Consider the following 12,829-nt stretch of genomic DNA (forward strand, 5'->3'; position numbering starts at 1 on the left):
GAGTTGTAAAAAAAAAATCAGGGGGGATGGTAGATTTTATCATATGGGGACAGATAATTTGTGCTGATTACAAATAATATAATATATTACAAATAATAGCAGTGACCAAAACACCTGCAGAAATACTGCAGGAATAAGCAGCAGTTAAATGCAGCCTTCTGTAAGCTTTAAATATCCACTGGGCTTACATCAAATACATCAAAACACAAAAATAAAAAACAGTTTTCTGAACTTATCAATATGACTCTGTCCTTCACAGGATAAGTAAAATGGATCACTGCAAAAACTCAAAATCTTCAAGAATATTTGTCTTATTTCTAGTTAAAATGTCTCATTTTAGTAAAAAAAAATCTCATTACACTTAAAACAAGACTCATCACTACAAAAAACAACAATTTTCACCTGTTTCAAGTAGATTTTCACTTGAAATAAGTAGCAAAATCAGCCAGTGGAACAAGATTTTTTTGCTTGTAATAAGAAGATAAATCTGGCAGATTTTTCTACTTATTTCAAGTGAAAATTTACCTTAAAAAGATGAAAATTGTCACATTTTCCTGGTGTTATTTTTCTGGTGATGACTCTAAATGTTGAAATAGCAGTAAAACCACATTCATTGATGAAATGACATAAGGGATGGAAAGGGGGGGATGGCAGTTTTACAGGCGGGATGATTTTGAGCATTTTTATTTCAGGGTGGATGCCATCCCCCCTCATCCCCCCTCAACTCAAGTACTGGTTAGAGGTAATGCTCAGTAATAAATACAAACCTCTGATAGAAGAAAATAGTGGGACTACCACATGTATGCAGGTGTTCACCAGTGGTGTAAAGTAACGAACTACAAGTACTTCGTTATTTTACTTAAGTAAGATTTTTGAGAATTTGTACTTTTATTGATACTTTCATTTTTCTGTACTTTTACTTTTACTTCGTTACATTTTCAAGGAAATAATCGTACTTTTAATCCGCTACATTTAAAATTGGACACGTCGTTACTCGCTACAAATTAAAGAACAGCACAGCGGGGGCTGATTTATGGTTCCGCGTTACACCGGCGCAGAGTTACAGCGTAGGGTACGCGGCGACGCACACTCTACGCCGTAGCCTACGGCGTAAGGTGTGCGTTGATTTAACGCGGAACCATGAGGCGGACGGGAAGGAAGGGGGGCGCGTGAATATACCGAGAAGGAGCCGCAGCTCCCGGGAGAGTTACGCCGCAGAGGCGGGCCGGAAGGCCGGAGGAACCGCCGTCGCGTCGAGTACCGAGGAGGACTGATGCCTGAATTATGGTTCCGCGTTAAATCGACGCAGAGCCTCGCCGTAGGGTACGTTGGTGTAACGCGGAACCATAAATCAGCCTTGAGCGGCAGCCCACGTGTGTCCATGCGCACCATTCTTTGATTCCACCCCTTCTAAGGTGGTTTTGGCATTTAAAAGTTCAAAAGTCTCATCCTTTATCAGCTGGGGTTGCTTAATGTTGTCACTGCATACTACAGGCTGGGGGTGAACCTGTCAGCGGGGCCAATGGGGAACAGCAGCAGTGATGAGAAAAAGGGAGAAATTAAAATGGGGTAATGGAAAAAAACACTAAAGGGGTCAGAATAATATCACCATTATTTAGAGTTGTAAGCAAATTCTTGGATTCTTCATTTCTTTGCAATCCTTTTGAAAATAATTTTGTACTTTGAATTTTGTACTTTGTACTTTGTACTTTTTACTTTTGTACTTAAGTACATTTTAACCCATGTACTTTTTGTACTTTATTATATTTAAGTTGAGGTACTTTTATACTTTTACTTAAGTAATTTTCTTAATGGGTACTTTTTACTTTTACTTAAGTAATTTTCAAGCAGAAAATTTGTACTTTTACCTAAGTACAATATTTTTGTACTTTTTCCACCTCTGGTGTTCACTGACTTCAGCAACAACGTCACGTCTGATCTCAGGCCTCTACTGTCGGGGATGAGCAGTTTCCTCGTACGACCACTAGATGGCAGTGTTGCACCTGCGTCCAGATTCCGCTCGACGTTTTATGGAAGTTTCTTGTTTCTACCTCTCAGTTTAGGGAGAGCTACGTTGATTCTTGCAACTATTAATACCTGTAGGTTTTTTGAGATGATGTATTTGTGTGTGAGGCAGCGAATTCTGGTATTATAACGTGTTATTTAATCGAATTCAAAATACTTTATTGATTCCCAAAGGTAAAAGTATGTGTTCCTATGTGCAGGTAGGCTATATTTGTCCTACCTTGATTTTCCACAAACCTTCCTGTTCAAGTATCAAATGTAGCCTGCAGCCTGATAATATATTCATATCTGTGCATGTACGTGCTCACACTTTAACAAAAAAACATAGCAGGGACAGAGTAGGAATATGTTTATGTGTTCACTTTATTAAAGCAGGATATAGACTCTCACATAATTCAAAAACAGATTTTGTAACATGTCATACAACATCACTGTTTTCTATTATCTGTTTAATTCGCAATCAGTGCCTTTAAATTGAACTGCCCAACCACCTTATTCTAGAAACATCTTTGTTGGAGCCACACATTGTAATTCTTCAGGTTGAAGATCAAACCTCACGACAGACCGGAAAAAATAAGGCCAATAAGAGGAGTTGGGGATATGGACAAATGAATTAGTCACAATTAACCCTGTAACTAAGATGGGGAGTATAAAAACAGTGGATCCTCACTTTGTTTGCTGACACAGTGAAGATTTAGACAGCGTTGCATGTGTGCGACTCTCGGAGAGCGAGAAAAGGCCTGGCTTGTCTCATTAGATCAACAAGTGGAAGATGTCCCAAGTTAGATTGGATCTTTATTTGCTTAAATGTCTCTTGTCCTCTTACCTTATGACCAGGAGAGCTCCATGTCTTCTAAGATAAAGAAAAGATGAATACAAAAGGTATAATTCTTCCCATCTGACCTGTCCTGGCTTACGTCAGGCCCATGCCAGTGTTGTGTCTACTAGCGTGGTCTAAAGCTAAAGGTTAAATGATTATCGTGTCAGAAACACTGTTTACATACTAATAGGCTAAAGACTCCCCAGTCCAATGTTGGACTCTTCATCTTCACTGCGTGCTCAGGAACCTGCAGAGGAGATGGAGAGAACTGGTTAGAAACAATTAAATTGCAAAAAAGCAAAAAAAAAAAGAAGAGAGAAATAAAAGTTAGAGTGACACCAACGAGTCAGAGTTTTTAGAGTTGTCATGCCGACCAACTAAACTGGACTGTAATTACTAGAGAAGGGGAGCTTGTGCACGTTTCACTGTTTGGCTCTTACAGTTCTTGTTAGAGAAAATCACTGCTGCAACTACAAAGAGTGAATTTTTTGTCCGTTTGAATCTTCCTGTGTGACAGTGAGCCATTATAAATGTTATCATTTGAACCTGTGGTTTTTCCACTGAAATGTGCTCGATGAAAAACGCCTGTCCGGACAAACATCACAAAAGACAACAGCAAAGATGGCAAATCTTGAACGTCTTAAGCACCAATATTCACCTTGTTCTCACGAATTAAATGATTGACAATAAAGAAACTTATTTTCAGCCACCACTTTAACACAGTTTATTTTAGAAGGCACAGTGTTAACTACCATTCAGTGATAAGATCTTTTCTTTTGTTATGTTAACCTTCAAAGTAAATAGTTCCTGATCATTTTAAGCCTTTTATCTTATGAGAACTTTTTTCAAGCATTTTAACACTCATCTTTTACATTCAGCATTATGTTTATCACTTTTTTCAAATAATGTAACGAGTTTAACACATCACACTCTGAATTACTTGATTTGAAGGGAAGAGCAGAACTTGTTTTTGATGGTTACCCTTTATTACTGGAAACAGTTTGAGGTTAAACAGCTTTTTTTCTGTAAAACATGTTGTGCTTCTGTTCTCCTTCTTCGCCCCACATTCTTCCCATCCGTCTTCTCCGTGCTTTTCCTCCCTCTGCATCATCCCTCTATGCAGCCCCCCTCTCCTCCTTGAACTGCCCGGCTCACCTGCCCTCTGACTGCTCACCTGTGCTACCTCCACCTCACATATGAAAACCCCTCCGCCTCAGACCCCGACACACCGCACTCTCCCCCCACCCCCTCACCCCCTCACCCCCTCAATCCCCCCCCATCCCATCCACATGAAATGTTGACCCTGTGGCTGGTGTCTCCTGGTACTAGGACTGGCCTGGCAGGCTGAATGGGCCCAAGCCATGTGTGCGTGTGTGTGTGTGTGTGTGTGTGTGTGTGTGTGTGTGCGGGGGTGTGTGTCTGTGTTGGGTCACAGCGTGGGGATTAGTTGTGTGTGAGTGATTGAGGGTGACAGCGGCCCTAGCATTAGGTGCCCTGTGGCAGATTTTGCAGGCCTGTTTTAGACACACTAAGCTGGATTTACCAGCAGCAGTGTGTCAGCAGTGATGCAGCCTGGCTAGACCTCCTAGGGAACACACACACACACACACACACACACACACACACACACCCGGTTCCTACCTATACATTGGTAAAGAATATCTCTGTCTTGTAAACTGAGGTACGGCTGGTACCGGGTTGCCTGCAGACCACTGCAGCATGCACTGCAAATCATCCTACAGCTGGAGTCCAAAATGAATCCGGGGGCATTTTTTCCAAACAATAAATATTTGCAAATAACTAATTTAAACTCATAGCCAGCAGAGCTAAGCACATCTCCACTGGGAGATGGTTAAATGCATATTGTGCTTTGTGGCTGCACCACATGCCTCTGAAGATGCACTCAAAGAGAAAAGTTCAGGAACCAGTTGGTTTAAATGTTTAACTGATTAAGTAAAAGCTGTGTTAATAGCAGTGATGATGTTCAAAATGGTGATGGACTAGAGCTGTAGAGGGGTACCAGTCGTTTTAATGCGGACCGTGCAGTGTTTCTCATATTTTATGAAGAGCAACGGCGTATCCGAGTTTTTAGACATTTCCTACCTGTCTACTGGTTGCTATCCACTTGGGCACTTTGCATTATTATTGTCATCTTTGAGAATGCTCGGCTTAGTTGAATTGCATCCTGGGTATGTTGCTGTGTATGTGTGGTCACTTTGTCGAGGTGTGAGGGCCCCCCTGGCCCCCAAGAGTCTGGACACATGCCCTGATGCTCAAACGTCTGCACAACCTGTGTCCTGCACACCTCTGCCCCCTGAGTGTGTGTGGGCATCGCTGTGTGCTCCCGCACAGATCTCTGTTACAGCGTTCCTATTGTGAAAAAGAGTGTTGAGCAAGATCCTGACCCACCGGGCCGCACTAATCACACACATTCCTCAGGATTAGACGGCCAATTAACAATAAGAGAGCCATTGTGGCCGTGTCCCCTTGTGCGTCACAGTTAAAAAGTTTTGTGTGTCTGTGTGTGTCGCCGTGTGTGTGTGTCTCGGAGGGCAAGGTGCTTTATGCTGATCAAAATGGACTCTTTGTGTTGTATTGGTGCATTTCACCTCATTGTCATGGTGTGCAGCTTCAGCTCCATATGAAGTGCACGACGCCATGATGGATATCAAACACAAGTCATGTTAAAATGTCTACGGATGCAGAGAGAGAGAGACGTGCACTCCTGGTGTGGTCTGCAAGTCATAAGAGTGTGTGTCGGCCTTCTCAGGTACCAGCAGCAAGCCCACCTGCTCTGAACATATTTAGATATTTAGATGCAGTTGATAAAGTTTATCGCTGAATGTGCAGTGCGTGCATGTGTGTACATGAGTCCGAGCAGCGTCCCCGAAGCCGCGGCCCCTGAGTGTGTATGTACGTGTATGCATAGGGTGGGTGTATGCATCAGTGCGGCACGTGTCGGAGTGTGGCCGAGGATTAGCGGGGCTCAGGGCCTGTTGCTCCACTTCCATAATTACTACTGCTGCCTTCTGCCATATGTGGTGGTGGGGTCGCAGGTGGGGGGAGGGGGTGGAGGTTAGGGGGGTGGTGGGGGCGCAAGCTACTGTACCAGCACCAGCAGCACAAATACCCCCCTCTTTCCTCCCTCCCTCACCACACCAGCACACACATGCTCTCAAAACACTAGTCCAGGGGCCCTTTACACACACACACACACACACACACACACACACACACACACACACACACACACACACACACACACACACACACACACACACACACACACACACACACACACACACACACACACACACACACACACACACACACACAGTCATGCATGGATGCACACAGGAGCTTTATCTTCACGAGCTGGAGACTGTGTGAGTTTGAGAAACATAAATCAGTTTCTGGAGTCATATTTAGTCACTAGTTGGGGTTCCTGCAGTATAACTGATGACACCTGAGTCTGTGGGTCGTTAGAATGACTCGAGTGGTAGTTAGTATAATAGTAGTTTGCCACATAATCTGGATTCTTTTTAGGAAAAAAGAAATAATAACCAACTTAAAAGGGTTAGAAAATAATGTCAATTTTTAGTGTCAATATTATTAGATTCAGACGGTGATGGAGCTGCTTGTCTCAACAGATGTGTGATGCAAACTAATTTAAAGCTTAACATAACCAAAGAAAAGATCTTATCATTGAATCATCGGTAGTTAAAACTGTGCCTTCTGAAATAAACTGTGTTAAAGTGGTGGCTGGAAATAAGTTTCTTTATTCTCAATAATTGAATCTGTGAGAACATTGTGAATATCTGTCACTGGTGCTTGAGCCGTTCAAGAGTTGCCACCTTGCCACTGTCTTCTGTCATGTTTGTCCGGACAGGCGTTTTTCATCGAGCACATTTCAGCAGAAAAATCACACGTTCAAATGATAACATTTATAATGGCTCACTATCACACAGGAAGATTTGAACGGACAAAAAAATCACTCTTTGTAGTTGCAGCAGTGATTTTCTCAACCGTTCTCTAACACCTACTGTCAGAGCCAAACAGCAAAACGTGCACAAGAACTCACATACGAATACGTTTTTAGGTCTTTCTAAATGAACATCAAATATTTTTGCATGCTTCCTCTAACGTTCTAGTGATGCAAATGTATGTATGGTACATACTGTAGAAGTGTGTGACACCATGAACAGGTGGAACACCTCGGACCCCAGACGGCGGTCAGAAAGGGGCCTAAACGACCTTAGTTAACTAACACACGTATGTACTGTACGTACACACACGCGCGCGCAGCATGCAGACCCCACTTACTGCTGTCTGCAGCAGATTAGAAATCTGTCGACCCTCAGAAGACAGCAGGACGCACACATGCACGCATCAGGGGGTCTGCAGTCTGTGAAACTGATCAAGATGCTGGCCAGACATTACTTACAGATGAACTCATGTTCAGACGGATTCTCCCTCTTCTGCCTCAAACACACGGCTCCCCGAGCAGGCTTAAGCATGACACGCTGCCAGCTTCGCTCGCATCCCTCAGAGGCTGACCACGTTCACATCAGCACTCTTCCTAATAACATATTAGTCAGCCAGACATGAAGTTATTCTATAACAATACTGGTGTTCACTACTAATACATTATTTGTAGAGTCATGCATATTAAAATTCATAGATATTGTATATTTAAAAACATTAGAAATGTTGTTTCGAGTTAAGAATAATAGCCTTCCTGCTTGTTTTCAGCATTTCTTTAAATTAAGAGAAACAAATTATAATTTAAGAAGGCTGTGGGTCTTTGAAAGATGTTGTGTGAGGACTAATGTTAAATATAGATGTGTTTCATTTTTGGGAGTCAAATTATGGAATCAACTTAGTGATGAAGTGAAACTGTGTAAATCTCTGTTGAATTTTAAAAAAATATTGAAAAGTAAAATAATTAAGGATTACAATGCTAAATGATTGGAGTATAATTTGGTTAAGCAGAACAATTTAAAGGGAAATTTCTCTTTTTGTTTCCTTTCATATTGCAGATAATCTGGGTTTTCTGTTGGAAAGTACAGGGTAGGCAAATATAAGCTTTGGCTTCAGCCTATTCCTTTTTTGGTTACAGAGTTTATTATTATTTTTTGTGTGAAACTGATGAGTAAACTTGTATGAAAGTGTTTTGTCATTTACACACACACACACACACACACACACACACACACACACACAGTTTGAATTGCAAATAATGTAATGTAACCGAAATAAACAATTCATTCATTCATTCATTCATGGTGCAAATTAGATTTTTTTTCGTTGCTGTCAGAATTTTACTTAAATTTAGGCTGATCTATCTTTTTTAGAGAAAACATTGGTACAATGAGCTTCAATTATATGTAACTGATATAAGATATATTATGTAATTAAAGTGCATCTATATACGGTGCTCTTTGGTTCCACACACAGTAATCCGGTTGGTTGTACAAATACAGCCATCTACATATAACATGTATACTCTTCCTCGTTATATAAATGACTTCAGTTTGTCTTTAGGCCAGACTCCTAATAGACTGCTGACGACCCAAATCCCTCCAGACGGACGCGCACCCACAGGCCCACATGCGCATGCATGTACATACACTAATGGCATGTAGGAGTGCTCCACATGCAGGACTGGTCAGGGTCACCTGCACGCAGCGTGGGACCTCCATATCATATGGCCCATTGTGCTTCTGCAGATATGAGAGATGCAGGGAGACACATGGTGCCTGGACTCACGCAGAGTAATCCTCACATCACTTAAATGAGGAGTGAACACACTGTGACCTCAATATACACACACACACACACTCACACAGAAGTGATTTAAACCACACACAGACTCGCTGGCAGGCGTACAATATAAAAACAGGTTCACTCATGAATAACATTGCATAGGAATAATTTAAGTTTCTACATTTAAAAACATTAAAAGCAGTAAAACAGTGAGACCCTCAGAACCTGCTTCCTCTAACCTGCCCCGTCCTCGTGCCCCTCCCACACCCCCCCTTCCCCATCTGCCGCTCTCTCACTCATTTCTGCCCCGTTTTATCATCCCGTTCCTGTCCTCTTCCCTCTGTCTACCCCACCCCATCCGCCCCAACTTTCCACCCAGTTCCCTCCAGTTATAATGTCAATGGCTACCAGTCAGTCCCTTGCAGAGAACCTACACTCCTTCCCTCTCGCTTGTGTGTCAGGGGCCAGCTTTTCTCTCTCTCTCACACAAACACAACACATCCCGAGGCTCCCTCTATCAACGCCGCTCTTTCCTGCCCCACAAGGTTCAGTTACCTTATCAATAGTGATCAATCCAGCAGTAGAAGTCAAGGTCCGGCTCTGCGCTCCACTCTAAAGAGCGTTAGGTTCTCTCCATCCACCCTTCCTCTGTCAATCTGGCCACAAACCCCTCTTTCCTCCCTTTATCCCGAGGTAAGATACTTACTTTTCAGATAAAGCATATTATGATAAATCGGCTGAACTCAGTGCGTGTGTGTGTGTGTGTGTGTGTATGTGTGAGTGTGTAACTGTCTCACACACTCACACATGCACCATAAACACACGGTGAGCACACAGACATACAAAAATACACTGTGTGTATCGAACGACGTGATGCCAGAGGTACCAAACAGCTGGGAAAGTGCATGTGCCAGAGTGTGTGTGTGTGTGTGTAAATAATGCATGGTTGTGTGTGGGATGAGGTGGTGTTTGGTCCATCTCACACCACAGACCACCAAGTACTGGAGATATCACCGTTATCAACAGCATCACACACAAACTATGGTCATAAACATCACACAGTGGCTCGGCAGGCACACAAGCAGGGCTCCTGGAGAAGGGGATTCTGGGAAAATGTCTGTTTTCTTACTATCCAGTAAGAAAGGAAAATGGGTTTTTGTTCAGTCGGGGCCTCGGGATCATTTCATTAGAGTGATTGTTCAGAAGCCATGACTTAGTCAAACTTCATTTCAATTTCACTTTGAAATCCTTTTCCAGTTTTGATCCTTTGGGAGAGATTGTTCAACTGATTTAACAATAAAAACAGGCTGATGAAACTGATGAACAGGAAGATATGGATGGATCCACTCAGCAAATGGATAAGATCTCCTTTCCAAGTATTTTTCTGGTTCTGACTATAATTGTCTAGAAAAAAAAAAAGCAACGAGTTTGTGCTTGGCTTTGTAATCATTGAAGGCCCTTTGCTAATGAAAATAGGATGAGAGAAATAGTGGAGCATACGGTGCTCTAACAATGTGGGATGGAAGTTGAGGTCAACAAGGGGAATAAAAGAGTTTGGAGAAAATGAAAACTAAATGAAAATACAATAGCAGTGTTTGCCTCTGGGACATGCATGCATGCTTGTTTCAAAATGGGATATTTATGAAATGCTGTGTGTGTCCGTGTGTGTAGCGCTATGGATTAGATGCACTAAGCCTCTTATGTGATGGTTGTCCTTAATTTGCTTGTGCTCTGGGTCCTAGTGCGTCCAACCACCAGCAGACCTCCGTCACAAAGCAATTTCCTCACAAACAACCCAGAAACAGTCGTCATGCAACAACAGCCTGAAACACTCTGTCTTGTTCCAGAAGTATTATAATGTTGTACTGGTCTTAAGGACAAAGTGGGTGCAGGCAAGAACACAAGCTGAAACAATAGAAAGTAAATTACTCTGAGGAAAAAGAAGAACTGAAAGAAATGAACTAATCATTGTCTTCAATTTTAAGTTTTCATTTGCTTCTCTGGGGATGCTTTCCCCACAAATATATAAAGACACAAATGAGAAGTTACTGGTAACGTTTTTAGTCATTTTGTTGATTTAAAATTTAAATGTTAAAGTGTTTTTATGATTTTTCTATGAGGAATATAATGGATTTTGATAAATAGTAGCAGTTATATACATTTTTTTGTTAACATTCACCCTGTAGTCTTCCCTACACACACACACACACACACACACACTTTGTGTGTATATATATATATATATATATATATATATATATATATATATATATATATATATATATATATATATATATATATATATATATATATATACATATATATATATGCATATATTGCACCTTCATTTCCAGACAAATACAGAATCTGCATCATCATTTTTCAGTATTCCATAATGTAACAGTGTTTTATATCAAAAATAAAGACCAGAGAATCATGATTTTAAAAATAAATAAGCATGAATTTGCCAAACTGATTTAATAGATTGAAAAGGGTTTCAAGTTTAGTCCTATTTCATAAATTAAAAGGACCTAGGATGCAGGAGACAATGTAAATGGTATTTCCACTAAAAAGAAGACCGATCTAAACAGATTGTAGTCAGATAGTCCTCCACAGGCCTGATATTGTAGGTTATATAAAATCAGCTCATTACAAGTGAAGAGTCTGGAGGAAGCAGCCTGCGCGTCAAGAGTGCGCGTGCACTTTAGCCTTCCGCGCGCTCCCAGGCCAAACGAGAGGCGTCTGCGTTCCCGCCTGCTTTTAACTTATAATGTCAGTCAGAGTTTTCGATAACTTCTTGCGGTGCGACCCCCGCGGTCACCTCGGTCACATGATTGACGCGACTCAACCCAAACAGCGCACAGCCACAAACACATGAACAAACAAACAAACACCAAACAAACAATGAAAGCAACAGTGCGTACCTGCAGAGGAAGCGAGGCGTCCCCTGGAGACGCCAGGTATCCACACGCCCACACCTGCACACACACCCGCGACACACACCTCAGCAGCAGCAGGGGAACACGCTTTTATTTGAAAACAGTTCAAACACTGCGGTAAAGTCTCCCTGTCGTCCCGTGTGTGTCTTTATATCTCTGCTTTGGCTTTACAGAGCTAGATAAACCCCTTATACAGTTTGGGCTGTAGCTACATGGGTCTGTGTGTGTGTGTGAGTGTGTGTGTGAGTGTGTGCGTGGATTTTAAAGTATAAGAAATCCGATTCAATTAACAAGCGCATAGAATCGGCTTTGGACACTCTGAAATTGTCCGGCGCAGAGGATGCAGCAGAGCAGCCAGCCCGGTGCGCCGCGCACACGCAGCTCACCGGTATTACGCACCGGGTATCTGGCAAAAGGGACACGTTAATTTCGCAGGACATCATATGTTGAAGAGAAAACCTTACAGTTATCTCCATTCTGCGGAGTGCGAGGGAACAAGAAAAAAAGATAGCCTAATGATAAAACAAGAAAAATAATGATAAAGATCATTTTATTCCCAAAGTCTGTTGGCCTTGCATGCTACAATACTCTATATTCTAAGATATTTCATAATCTGCTCATAAAATACTACAGTACTCTGCTAAAGTCTTGAGCCCATTTGCTTCCAAGGACCCTCATCCTCCACTTATCCATCTTTCAGTACCAATCCATGACATTCGCTTCTTCTTTTGTTTGCTGTGTGACTGGGTGTTTTTTAAATTTTGATTTGCAGGTCTGTATTCACAAAAATAACCAAATTCTCGCTAATTTACGCGGCGTACTGGACTGAAAACAAGTGAGAAATCGGCAGAAAATGAACATTTGAAAGGCCTCCAGAATTCCTTGACAACTATTTCCAAAGAGCACTTAATTTTAAAGAAAGTCTGGCTCTGGAGGGACTCAAGATTATTATTATTATTATTATTATTATTATTATTATTATTATTATTATTATTATTATTATTATTATTATTATTATTATTATTATTATTATTATTATTATTATTATTATTATTATTATTATTATTATTATTATTATTTTAGTTCGCATAGATTGGACCAAAGGGAGCATGCTGGGGATCAGAGAGGGATTTCATTGCAGAACAACGAGGTCTTTGTGTTGTTTTAATCCGGCCTGAACCCCTTCTCACAGTTGCTCTGTCTCTGCCTGCAGTCCCAGGCAGGGTCTCCCAAGTCTTTTAGGAGGCCAATTTCAAACATGGCTTTTAACAATAAAAGC

General features: G+C 41.5%; 1 long non-coding RNA gene across 5 annotated transcripts; it reads right to left on the bottom strand.

The window, feature by feature from the left end:
• Positions 1-2,369: 2,369 nt before the first annotated feature.
• On the bottom strand, positions 2,370-11,716 carry LOC133442277 (uncharacterized). Of its 5 annotated transcripts, none has more exons than XR_009782537.1 (3): positions 11,536-11,552; positions 7,290-7,424; positions 2,370-3,092 (listed from the first exon to the last, which is right to left on the bottom strand). It is a non-coding gene; the product is annotated as an uncharacterized LOC133442277 (long non-coding RNA). The 5 variants fall into 5 exon arrangements; XR_009782536.1 differs by lacking the exon at positions 11,536-11,552 and adding an exon at positions 9,167-10,563; XR_009782533.1 differs by lacking the exon at positions 7,290-7,424 and having other exon boundaries at positions 11,536-11,716.
• Between the last annotated feature and the right edge of the window lie 1,113 nt (positions 11,717-12,829).

This window comes from Cololabis saira, chromosome 4 (assembly GCF_033807715.1).
Source record: "Cololabis saira isolate AMF1-May2022 chromosome 4, fColSai1.1, whole genome shotgun sequence".
Classification (NCBI taxonomy): Eukaryota; Metazoa; Chordata; class Actinopteri; order Beloniformes; family Belonidae; genus Cololabis; species Cololabis saira.